This window comes from Temnothorax americanus, unplaced genomic scaffold (genome assembly GCF_048541705.1).
Source record: "Temnothorax americanus isolate GAGA-0224 unplaced genomic scaffold, ASM4854170v1 Scaffold24, whole genome shotgun sequence".
In the NCBI taxonomy this organism is placed as follows: domain Eukaryota; kingdom Metazoa; phylum Arthropoda; class Insecta; order Hymenoptera; family Formicidae; genus Temnothorax; species Temnothorax americanus.
In genome coordinates this window covers 740,440-753,802 of record NW_027509381.1, presented here as the reverse complement: position 1 = coordinate 753,802, position 13,363 = coordinate 740,440, and the positions used below count along the sequence as shown (strand labels likewise).

Sequence of the window (13,363 nt, the reverse complement as noted above, 5' to 3'; positions counted from 1 at the left end):
GGTAGTAGTTGGCAATGGCGATTGCCGTCGTCGTCGTGGTGGCCCGGTCACCAGGAACAACGGCTTCGACCTCGGAGCGGGACACCCACGCGGCACACCACCACCGACACGCTCAACACCAACAACCGCAGCACCAACCGCACCTGCACCGATGACGCCACCGACGTCGTCACGATCGACGATCGTCGCGACTACGGCGCGTCCGTCGCCGTCGCTGCTGGCTGCTACGCCTACTGTACCGCGGACGACGTCGTCGCCGTCGTCGTCTACGCGACGTCGACGTCTACGTCGCGCCCGTCCGTCACCCAGCCCGGCCGTCTGTGGTGGTTGCGGCCCGTCGGACGACCGGTGGACGATGAAACCGTCTCGGTTGGGTGGCCGCTCGCTGGCCGACTTCGCCTTCGTCCTACGTGGTACGCGCTGGTGTGGCACCTGCAGCCTCGTCATCGGCGCGGCGAGGGCGGCTCCTTAAACGGATGCACCACCGCCACCATGCCAGCTCGCCAGCAGCCTGCAATCCTCGCGAGTCTCCTCTGGTCTCTTTTAGTTTTCCGCGTCCGCTCGAGATGGTGATCGTTGAGGAGACTTACTCTATACTCCGTACTTTCCGCTCCGGTTTGCTCTCGTACGATGGGTAAATATGCCTGTGCACGCGGGGGATGTATGTATCTTCGTGTGATACTGTGTACGTGTCTGTATCCGTGTTTGTCCGGGGGGGTGACTCTTCTCTTGCGCCCCGAGACTTACCGAGTGGACCGACTGACTGACTGACTGACTGACTGACTGAGAACCGTCCGTCCGTCCGTCCGTCCGCCCGCCCGTCCGTCCGATACTCTTCCGGTCGCTCCCTGTCGCGGCTCTCGCCAGTGACAGGGGGTGGCCTCGAATACGACGGCGACGATGGGGTGCGACTGTTTAGTCGGTGGCGCTGCCGCTCCGCGTTACCATCCCCTCGGCCCTTTATCCCTTCTCCACGGCGCGGCGGCCTCTACCTCTGTCACGCTCACGAGGTTGTCCTCGTCACTCACTGCAGGCTCGACTAGTCAGCAGCACCCCCGGCGTCCCTCCGTTGCGGCTCCCCTGTGGACGGAATCGAGGGATGGCGCTGCTGCCGCCACCGTTGCTGCTGCTGCTGCTGCTGATGGTCTCGTACGAGGGGTCGTGCACAGCTATAACCCCTCGAAAGTGCTGATGTCGGTTCTCGATTCCTGCAGGTCGCTCGTTGTAGTTGCGCGTACGTGATATGCGCGCGTGGCACGGAAACGAGCGTGTGTTGCCATTGTCAGTGGCGTAGAACGCGAATTCTTTACACGTTATCGCAGTCGTTAATCGGCGGCCGGCGCACTCTCGTAAAAAGTTGGGGAACATTTTGGACAAGGAGAAAAATCAATTTCTTTATTAAAACAAAAACGGATACATAATTCCACAATTTTTGAATTATAAACGATCAAAAAAGACATCAGATCTTCACGAACTAAACTAACTCAGAGTTTTATTAATAAAACTAAATTCTTTGGATAAACTTTTAGTTTATTTTCTCTCCCTCTGTCTTTTTTTAATAGAATGTTAATTTAAAGCTTAATTATAAAGATATATAATGTTTAAAATATAATCGTTACAAAAATGATACCCAGTGAACATTAAGAGGTCCTAAGTATGTCTAAAAGGGCCTTGAATTTCCAAGACGTCTTATGGACCTATCGAAAAGACGACTTTATGACGTCTTTAAGATGTCTTATGTCTCGATAAATGACGTCTTAGAGACATTGTCGTATAAATGTTTTTAAGACATTATTTTAAGACGTTTTTTTTAGACGTGCATGTTGTCTATAATTTAAAAAATACAAAGAAAGAGCTAGCGTTGCTTGTAGTAATTAATATACTGTTAAACCAAAGAATATGCTACTTTATTATAAAAGTGAACTCCAAGACAGCATCATGGTCAAGATCGGGACATAAGACGTCTTAAAGACATCGTTTAGCCATCATTTTGTAAGACGTCTACAAGATGTCTTAAAGACGTTTTTAAGATGTCTTATGTCCCAATTGTGGACATGCGTGCTGTCTAAGACTCCACAATATAACTGATACAAATTGTACTGTCCCGTGATTTATACACCGTTCCTATATACCATCGCTCATCATATTTTACGTACGAGAAACGGATTCCATTGAATGCCATCTAATGGCTGAATGATGCGACATTTGCATATACATTTAAAGATGTCATGAGTAAAATTATTTTTAAGACATTAAGGATTTTTCAGACGTCTTACAGACGTCTTTAAAACGTTTTTTAGACATGCATATTATAGGAACCTACGCATCATTTAAAATTATTAAAAATTAAGTCATATTTTAATTAAAGAAAGAAAAAAGTGGCGATGTAGACCACATGCAGCGACATAAACTGTATATTGCAACTGTAATATTTCGCTTTGCCTATGTAAACGATGATTTCATATTCTTAGTACGTACACACGCGGCACCATACTTTGCGTAAAGTTGAATTTATGTTGCACCACGTATTTGGAGCTCGCTACGTAGACTGGGTCGCTCAGCCTGATTTAAAAATGAGATTGGAAAAATGTAAAATAGAAAGCCGCAGTTACAATACGTTGTACTCTTCACCACGCTTGCATTTATTCTGAACTAGCTGGTTACCCGGGCTTCGCCCCGGAGGACATATGTAGTAAAACACGCAAATAGTCTCTCTTAATCTCTCTCTCTCTCTCTCTCTCTCTCTCTCTCTCTCTCTCTCTCTCTCTCTCCCCCCCTCCCTCCCTCTTCTTCTCCCTCTCTCTCTCTCTCTCACCCTCTCTCCCTCTTTCCTTCCCTCCCTGTTTTATATACAATTCTTTAAGATTCGGTCATTTGGAACCGGTTTCCAAAAAGATCGGTAACAAAAAATAGTACACTTTATAGCACTGCCCGGGAATATCTGTCCCTAATTCATGTATAATTCTTTGAGATTCAATCATCAATTATTTCTCAAAAAATTGAAAAAATTAAAAAAATCGGTTTTCAAAAAGATCGGTAACAAAAACTGTACACATCATGGCGCTCCCCGTAAAATTCTACCCCTACTTCATATATAATTCTTTGCAATTCGGTCAATTAATTCTCGAAAAATTGGAAAAATTTCTGATGCCGATTTCTAAAAAAATTGGTAACAAAAAATTATACACATTATGGCAATCCCCGAAAAATTCTACCCTTACTTCATATACAATTCTTTGAAATTTGGTCAATTATTTCCCGAAACATTGAAAGAATTAGAAAAACCGGTTTCCAGAAAATCGGCAACGAAAAATTATACACATCATGATTCGAAGGAGAAAAACAATTAAATTTCCTTTATAATGTGGACAATTCTTTAAAATTCGGTCAATTATTTCCTGAAAAATTGGAAAAACTTCGGATACCGGTTCTCAAAAAGATCGGTAACAAAAAACTATTCAGTTTATAGCACTTCCCGGGAAATTCTACCCGTTTTATGTACAATTCTTGAATTCTTTAAGATTCAGTCAATTCTTTCCCAAAAAATTGAAAAAATTTTGGATATCGGTTCCCAAGAAGATCGGTAACGAAAAACTATACACTCTATAGCACTTCCCGGAAAATTCTACCCCTGTTTCATATATAATTCTTTAAGATTCGGTTGAAAACTGTAGATTTGCATAAAGGACATACATACATACATTCATTTTTATATATATATAGATAAAAGCGCTGAGCTAAAGCTATTTCTGCGATTCTATATATATATATATATATATATATATATATATATATATATATATATATATATATTCGTCACATTTTTTAATTATAAGTAACAATGCAAAGTTTAGTTACTTGTTAATTTTATTTAACAATTATCTAACTTTATTTAATTGTTATGTTGTGTTTTAACGAATTTACGGGCTAATTATAAGTTTGTTTCTCAGAGAATCGATAACAGTCTCTGCAATTTTTCCTATTTCTCCATTTTCTGTACAATTCTCTGCAATCTACAATATCATATAATTGCAAATAAGAGTATACGTATATCCTGAGTAGATAGAAACGCGATTGCCGGGCCGCGAGGCGTGCGACGGACTTTCCAGGGATGGTTTAATCGGGGACGAGATTTCCGGTAAACTGGCAAAGACTCTCGATCCGGTCATCGACCTCTTAGCGCTATGCAACACGCTAAGCGTAAGCTATCTGTAAATCTTTTCCTCGCAAACTCTGCCGCTGTTTATCGCACCGTGCCGCGTCCGGCGCAACACATGTACATACGTATACGCACGCACGCATATACGCGTATCTCGGGACTCCTGCAAAAATCGAAGAGGGAACAGCTGGTCGGGGTGTCGCGTTTCCGAGCCTCGTTCCTGGCGTTACGCGACGAGCGTTTCCTTTTCTATCCTCCTTTCCTCCACTCTCTCTCTCTCTCTCTCTCGTTTTCGTTCTCAAGCGAGACAAAGAGAGAATGGAAGAGAGAGAGGGTAGATGGTAATTCCTACGGAAGATTGGCTGCATAGTAGCGATACCAAGGCGATATATACGTCGTCTACTTGTTGTCGCCGACAACGGTGGTAGTGCGGCGACGGCGACGGTGGTGGTGGTAGTGCAAGGGTGGCGCACGTCGGGGCGATACTACGCAGGGATGTATCTCCCCCTTGTGCAAAAACGAGGAGAAACGAGGGTGGCGCGGCACGAGCGTAGTAGGAAGGAAAGCGATAGGGCGATAGCAGCACGCGGAGAGCGCGCGAGAGGGCGACGAGAGGAGAGACGAAAGGGGTGGGGCGAAGGAGCGAAAAGGGAAAGAACGGGAGTCGCACATGCGCCTGCGTTCGGCATCGACCCGATGTCTAGGCAACACCTGGTAGCGCCCCACGTGCCACGTTAGGGTGGCACCAGCGTCACTCCGCTCAGACCGCGCGCGCGATCCATGCTCCTCGGTATCGAATATCCCACTGGCCTTCCTCCCCCTCCTGCCAGCCCCCCTTTCCTTCGTCGGGGGTATCTCGTCTACTGACCCACGCCAACGGAGGAGAGACGAGATAGACGTCCTTTCGTTCCTCCTGAATTCTGCGCCCGATGCACGCGCCGTGGATGCCCGGCGCGGCGCGGCGCCGCGTGCGCGACGATGGAATTCCTTTTTCGGGGTGGGGCGCGCAGCCGAAATTTCGATACTCGAGCTCGCGCGCGCGGGTGGGTCCATCGCTGCGCAAACGATTCGAGGGTTGGGGGGAGGAAAGGGAAACTCCAGTATGCCGTGTAATGCTGATATTACACGCGTCGCGAAACGCGATCCCGCCAAACGCGCGCCGAAAGCGGACGATGGGGTAAAAAATTTTTTGCGTTGCAAAATGTTCCGTCTCGAGTCTTTTATGCAATGTGCAACGTGTATGATAAATTGGCTGTAATATAATGTCGAATTCAGGCAGACCGTTCCCGTTCGAAGGAGATTCGGGGGTTGATACGGAAAGAAGCTAGTTTAGGCAAAAGAATAAGGAGATAAACGAGGTATATGCGACGCGTTCTTATTTTCTGGAGGGTAAAAATACAGTTACTGCCGTATACGATTCATCCCACGATCCATTCTCCTTCCCCATCGTCCCTTCCTTCAGAAATTAGTTCCTCTGCATCCTCACCCTCTCGACCCTGCTCTGTCGACACAGTTAAATGCGAGGAAACCTCGATATTTGAACTCGATAAAGAGAATTGGGAATTTCTCCCGCGAATAATATTTGCTAATTGAAACTTTCTCGTGGAGAAATAGAAGGATGTTATACAGGGTGACCTAGAATCCTCGTTCGAGCTCCACATGATGCATTGAGTTTTTCGACTATTTCGATCCCGTTTTCTCAAATCCGGATGGAAAAATCTCAATTTGGAGAATATTACCTAATTACTTTAAGTTAAATTACAATTGGCTGAAACAAAAGTGGCAAATCGATTTTGATTTAATTATTGTATAAATATTAAGGGGAGATGCTGGAGTGACGGCCGAACTTCCTCGATGTCGATAATGTCAACATTTCTAATTTTGTTTTCCCTATAACTGTCTTTGTTTAACGAAATGATATCTGTCTTTGTTCCATTGCTGCGCCATCTCTCGCTACATGAAATACTACTCATCATATCAACCTGCATGTGCTTTTGCATAATGAAAGTTGAATACATGTAACTTTTTCTCTAGACTTTTATCTTAGTTCTAATTGCACGATATTGTTCTTAAATGTTTTCCCTAAGGGTGCTGTAATCTCATTTTGTGTATATAAACTGCAGTATTTTTGTATTAGGCAAATATTGTCGTCAGTGACAGCTTTATGTGCCGAAATTTTTAATTTTTTTTTGTTTTTGATGTAAAATCGACTGCAGCACCCTACATTTTTGTGCGTACTTTAATTCTGTAAAAAAGTTTTTTCAATTTCGTAAAGCCAATTCAAAGTTTTGTGTGTTCAAAAAAATGTCGGTAATTACTGCCACTACAGCATCCCCTTAAAGACGTTATATAAAATTGATGGAGTCAGTTATTTTCTTGTAAGTATTGAAACCTTAACAGCAGTAATATCCTGTATGTCTATAGAATATACTAAAGATGTACTTAATATACTGAGAACATTCTTATAATATCTTATACTTTATGATATCCTGTGAATATTCTCAGAATATACATTTGCTATTAGGGAAAGAATTTTAAATAAGATATCTGAAATCTGAAAGATATTTATATAATCTATTAAAGTTAGAAATATTAACAAGCAAGACTTTTATTTCTATGTGTTCATGTATTTGTTCTCAAAATCGTTTTATATTGCGATCACCATGTATATACATTCTGTTATATACGTATATAAATAATGCAATTATGCCGATAAAATATTATTTACATTTAGACTTAACCATGTAATTTATTAGTCGACGGAACTTTGTTCGTTCCGTTAATTTTTGTCTTGAATGTATATAATATAGCAACAGAAAATTTTTTGATCGCTACAATTCGAACTTCTTTATTAAGACAATGAATTATTTCCGTCTTGTGGAATTATCATGCGAGCCTATTATCTTTTGCGTAATCTCAGCATGACAGCATTTCTCTCTCTCTCTCTCTCTCTTGCGCGCGCGCGCTCGCTCTCTCTTTCTCCTGTTATCACGTAATATAATATTATTACGCTGAAATTTTGCTTGGGGGGAAGGGGAGGCCTTTACGTAGCCTTGCCTCTCGCCTATAGTGACACCGGTTACGCGAAATCGTTATTAATTAGTCCAGCTTATCGTAAAGTATCGGGGCCACGCTGAGGTGCTTGAATTATTTCCACGAACGCGAGCGAGTTCGGTCACGTAGACTATTTACCCTAAACCCTTCTCCACGGTACAGTGGAGCGCATTAATGGATGATCTCCTGCACTATACTCTCATGTTATTCGCGGGTCAAAGGAACGGCAGCACACGCAGTGGATAGCGGAATATTTAGCGTACCTACTGTGCCGATTTCATAAAGAATCGAGACTTAAGCCAACGCATGACTGAACACGCTCATGCAAAATAAACAATTTGTTCGTTCGTGTTCGTTCGCGTTCGTCGACTTGGTCTGGATCCAGCTTTAGATAGACGCCATCAATGCTGTGTGTACACGATACAATGCATGAAGAGAAGATACGCGCGTTTACGCCAAACGAAGCGACTCTTCTCTCTCGCATACCCTTTTCCCTCTCTCCGTTGAGTCAGCTGGTAAGTTAACGTCGAGCAAGACGTATGCGTGCGACGAATAATTTACGAGGCTCCGATTTAGATCCCGATTCGGCCACTCGGCTCCACGGGGGTACGCGAATCGGGGGTGAGATTGCAGTGCAACCTCGGGAATGAAATCAGCCCACCCGCGACGTAAGCGATACGAATCGCGCCGACGCCGACGACACGCTATTCGCTCGTGTCCTCTCTCGTAATCTCTTTTGAGATATACCTGAAAGGTTGTCGATGTGGAAAAGCACCGAATCGCTCCGGGCGTTATAAAGAGAGCGCCCGGTAACGAGATATAAACTTTGATATTTCGCCTCACCCGTCGGTGGTCCCGCGTCTCTGTATGCCTCAATCGGGGCTACGCAAATATTTTGATTTCAGGCCGGCGCTGACGTTCGTCGGCGGAAATTTCTCTATGTACGCCAGGACGAACGCTTTCGTTCTTCATCGTCGGGGAAGAGAGCGGCTGAATAGCAACGCGCCCTTTTCCAATTACGCTTACCCCTTTCAGGGGGTTATTGAATAGGGACGTATAACAAGGGGCTTATGTATTATGTATCGAAATTTCATATCGCCGCGCCGTCTTGTGCACGTCATTAATTTTCATTCTGACCTTTCACGATTATTCGGCTTCAGGCCGATCTTAACATATTGCCAAAGGTAATCACGTAGTTACTAAATCTCCATATTTTTCTCTTTGGATTCAATATAATATAAATAGTACTGGTTATATAAAAGAAAAGAGATAATTGTCAATACTGTATGTACGTTCCCCCGAATCTCCCCCACCAAAGCGAAACGCAATTCTACACAAAATCGAATCAGAAACGAATTGAAACCCATGTTTTCAAAATCCGATTGTTGTCACGTTGCTGTCGTATAAGTCGTTTAACTCACATTCACAGGTAGTTGATTTCGTTGTCCGGATTTCACCGGCTTCACCTGCGCGTTCGGTCGCGCTCCATGCTTGCCCGCAAGAATGGGGGACTTCAAATTTCGGTCCCCGCAACCTGCCCCCGCGTACTTTATTTCGGAGAGCGCTCCGCAAACTTTCGCACGAGTTATAGGATCACATTTTTACACACGACGGCGATTTTTATGTAGATGAAACATTGACGAAGTTGTGAAAAAGAAGCAATAAATAAATTGCGTAAACTAATAATGTCTTTTCTAACTGGAAGAAAATAAGATCTATTCTTCAAAATTCTAGAAATAATAATGGAAGAGAAATGTATTAAATAATCGGTAGTCGATTATTTAATTCAATCATTTATAGACCTGCTCTCGGCGTTTAGGGGGTGGTCTGACATTCAAGGTTTCGGCTGCTGGATGAACCAAATTTCAGGTAACTATGCAAAAGATCGATCGTCGTGCTCGTCGTTCTATGCACGTTGTACGTACGGGCTACCCTGCACGGTTCGCGTGATTTCAATCGCGGAACACTTTGACGTCCCGATATATCGAAGCAAGGATAAAAAAGACCCGATGCTTTATGCGGCTGCATGTATAGCTCGGCGATTGACTCCATTCTGCGCTTTCCCCGCTTTTCGTGCCGACATGCCGTGTTCCTCGCTCGATGGACAAAAAAGAATAAACAGCCAAAAACACGTGATTACCTTCGGCAATTATTCCGAGCCGTGTTTTTGAGCGCCGCGGACACCGCGGTGGCAAGGAGTAGCGACGGGGAACGATACTTAAGCGTTTTAAATGTTTTTTACGGTCTTGGATTACAGCATTGTGACGATAAAATTATCGAGAAATCTGTTACTTGTGGTTACGAAGATTATTCAATTAATTTAAATACCTTTTATATCGCACATAAAGAATTCTGTTAATTTTAATTTGGGTAACGCATGTAAATTTAATATGCGGATGATACGTGTAATTTTAATATGTTGCAAGTTGCAATGCGTGCAATTAATTTTTCCATGGACGAGTTCGTTGAAACAATGCTGATTGTTTTTTATCGAAAAAATAATATGGGCGTAATAAAATTCGAATATTAATTTGCCGACAAATTACATTTTTATTGAATATAAAAAAAATATATTGAGATTGAGTAACAGACGAATGAAAGTGCTTGGAAATGAAGCTTTCGAAGGGCAATATTTCCTCTTGCGAGTATTACATTAAATATGACGTCTCCCTTCTGGAAAATCTTGAGAGAACAGACCTTTCGTTTTTCCCTTTTGCTTCATTATGCATTATTTATCTTACTGAGTTTGCCACTGCGCATTGCGTCATCTCGTAATCTACTTATCCATAAAAGTGGAACGTAGGTCCTTCCGCATTGTGAAAAGTGCGGCTGTTTGAAGTATTAACTTGTCGTTGTTACTCCGCGCGCGCGCGAAAGAGAGAGAGAGAGAGAGAGAGAAAGAGAGAGAGAGAGAGAGAGAGAGAGAGAGAGAGAGAGAGAGATGTTTCTCGAAGCAATATATATTCGTATTCCTCGAACAGTAAGTTACGTCTATTGCTAGGGTCGATACCGCGATAATGTCTGGAATTATCGATCGGCATTAATGGGCTTCTCCTCGCATCGTGAAAATCAAGAATGACAGGGGGGAGAATCCAGGATACACGAGACTTTTGTGAATCAGTAAAAACCCTTTTCATTGAGAGTAACGAAGAGAACAATACTGAAAGGGAAAATTAATTTCTAAAGGATTAAATACATCATGGAGCTGCTATTAATATTGAAAATATGGATTTTTAATTAAAAATATAATCGTACATTATAAATATCTTATTGTTACTGTAAATCGTAGCTGAATTTAACACTTCGGTGAACTTATTCAGATTCGAATGTTTCGTCGAGGAAAAATTTCGTTCGTGAAAACGCAAGACACGCAAGAATTATTCGCATTATTGTCCGACAGTTTCTTCTAATAAGATAATTCACGTTGTAGGACGTATTGAGAAGTATTAACGGCAAGATTGAAAGAGCGTGTTTGTCATCGTGTTTGCGTCTCATTGCCACCCTGTGACCCACCCTTTCGCGTAAACGCACGCCAACTGTTATAGGGGTTCTAAAACAATACAAGCACGGGATGCTGACGTATCTGTAGCACTTTATCGCGATGTATACTCGACGGATTTACAATTTACGATCCTGAAACGAACAGAGATTGGGATCCGGCTGCATGTGTTACGTGTGTGTGCGCGCTTCGCCGTGATGTTTTTAAAGTCAACCTTGTACGTACGTAGACTCGTAATTTGTACGACTGAGAATAACGCAGATCACGCTCGCAATAAAATCAACTTAATACGATACTTGAAACGCTATTTTTCCAATCAACGCTACGCACAGTGTTAATATTATACTGATCAAAATTACAAATTTATGATCTTGCAAATTAAATTCCAGTTTTTATTATATTTTTATCCTTAACACCCAATTTTATTAACGTATAAAAATAAAAATACAGTAGGACTAAACGCCAGAAATATTGCATAAATTATAAAAATTAGATATTTCAAACTGATCTAAGAACAATAAAATACTTACATGCTAAAGAATAACGTACACAAAATGATATAACTTGCATTATATTTTAATTCTTACATAGTTTAATATATAAAACATGTAACTATTGTAATAGCAATCTTATAATTATAGAAAAACAAAATTATAATATTTCACTCTTGATCTGCTGAAATGTCGAGCTAAAGAGCCTTTATATATACGAATTTTGCGTTTCTGGCAACGCCGCTCCGACTATCCCTCTTTCAAGCACCCTTCCGCAGTTCTAGGGTGAATCATCCCCCCGTCCTCGAGCTTCGACGATAATGCGAGTCCCCGCGCACTTTGTACCGTCGAAGGAGGTCAGGTCTTTGTGTCGGATGATATAAATTTATGCGTAAGGAGAAGAGGGCCGGACCGTGAGATATAGCGGTAACGGAGAAAAATGTCATGGTAGAGAGATAAGCGATCGGACGGATTTAGAAGAACAAGTAGGGGAACATGCGAAACGCTGGAGTTTATGACACGGAGATATGTATGCGTATGTATTCTTGTCTTTTTTTCATCTTTCTCTTGGATACAAATTGTCTGTGTCGCAACCGGCGCAAATCACATTTTTTAAGCGCGGGATGTTGATATTTTGGAAAATACAAGTGATCTGTATATATAAGATCCATTTTAAACAAATTCTGTAATGTAATATTTAAATATACTCTATCATCTAAAAATCTTATACAAATTACTTTCTTTATTCATACGCTGAATCTTCCAATTCCCATTTATATTCTATCTGTTATTTGAATTTATCGTTTTACCCAAAATTTATTCCCCACTCGAAATATACAGCTTATTCATGTGCTATTATAGGAACGAGGGAAATATAGAAGAAAATAGCTGTAAGATTATATGGATATAAATTGGAAAAATCGCTCGCGTGTATTTCCACGCTTCTGACGTCATAATCAAAGATAGCTGACGTAGACATCAAGGACTTTTAAAGACGTTGTTTGTCTTGAATTTGCAAGAATTGATTTTGTATACTTTCAAACAGGTTCTGTTTAATTTGTTGCGCTAATTCGTCGAAGAGAGTATTTCTTACGTCGTCTTCCTTCAAACAGTTTTCTGTCGTAAAACGCTATAACTTTTGCCTCGGTGACACTTTGACGAATATTTTAGGAGCAGCAGTGTTATTAGCCCCGACAAATTTAATTCTTAATGTCGTTAGCGCGTCTCCATCGGCTTACTATTGTAATTCGTGAACGGACTACGTAATCGCGGCCGAATTTTATAGAGTGGAAGGACGAGGATACTTTAATATCTTTCCTCATTTTGGCGTAAATGGCGGATGCACGCGCGGGCGCGAATAATTACGTTGAGAATTTTTATTCTGAAAGATTTTACTTTAAGCTCAACGATTACCTTAAAGTTCTTATAAAATGTTAATTTCTCGAGTACTTGTTATAAAATTTATTTTTTACACAGTCTGAAACGAAACACGAATAATTTTCGTATTATAACTTTATACAGTTATAGTAAGATTATTATTAATTGTGAAATTAAGTATCGACCTTGTAAAACAAGTCCATTCAAATTTTTTTTTAATTTTGCAGAAAATCCACAGGACAATTTTCTTTCTCTTTTCACATTTATGTTAAACTAAGCTTTTTTTAGAATATATGAAGATGCATTAAAGTAAAAGATTAATTTGAGGCAGCCGGTTCCTGATCTTTCGACCGTAGTCATTGTGCCCGTATTATCGTGTTTTAAACGAAGTTTTAAATTTTACGGCTCAACTTTAAAGTCTCAAGTTTCACGGCGAGCCCATTATATCTAACGTAATTTACAGTTCTAGAGTAAATCATCTCCGTGATACGGCGCTACTTGGGAGACAGCGCGCCTTGGAGAAAAAGCGATGACTACAAAAGGAACGAGAGTACACGGAAAAGGAATGGAATTGTAAGTGTCCCACGAGCAGATATCATTATGTGTTATTAACGTCATCTATTACTCATTCGTTATAATTGCTATTCCTGTAACAATTACATATTATTTATATGCGCCGCTATAATTTAGAGCGAAAGTAAAAGAGACTGTGTTAAATGCAGTTTAATAACATCAGACATAAATTTAGACCAATATATCCAAGTCAATTCAAACTCGTTCGGA

General features: G+C 41.5%; 1 protein-coding gene across 10 annotated transcripts in view; it reads left to right on the top strand.

The window, feature by feature from the left end:
* LOC143898842 (uncharacterized) overlaps positions 1–13,363 on the top strand; it is a 95,213-nt gene that overhangs the window by 59,602 nt on the left and 22,248 nt on the right. For 3 of the 10 annotated variants that reach the window (XM_077408610.1, XM_077408608.1, XM_077408611.1), the window contains one exon: positions 13,044–13,153. The gene's annotated coding sequence lies outside the window, so the exon portion shown is untranslated. The other 7 variants (XM_077408613.1, XM_077408612.1, XM_077408619.1 and 4 more) reach the window with 5 other exon arrangements.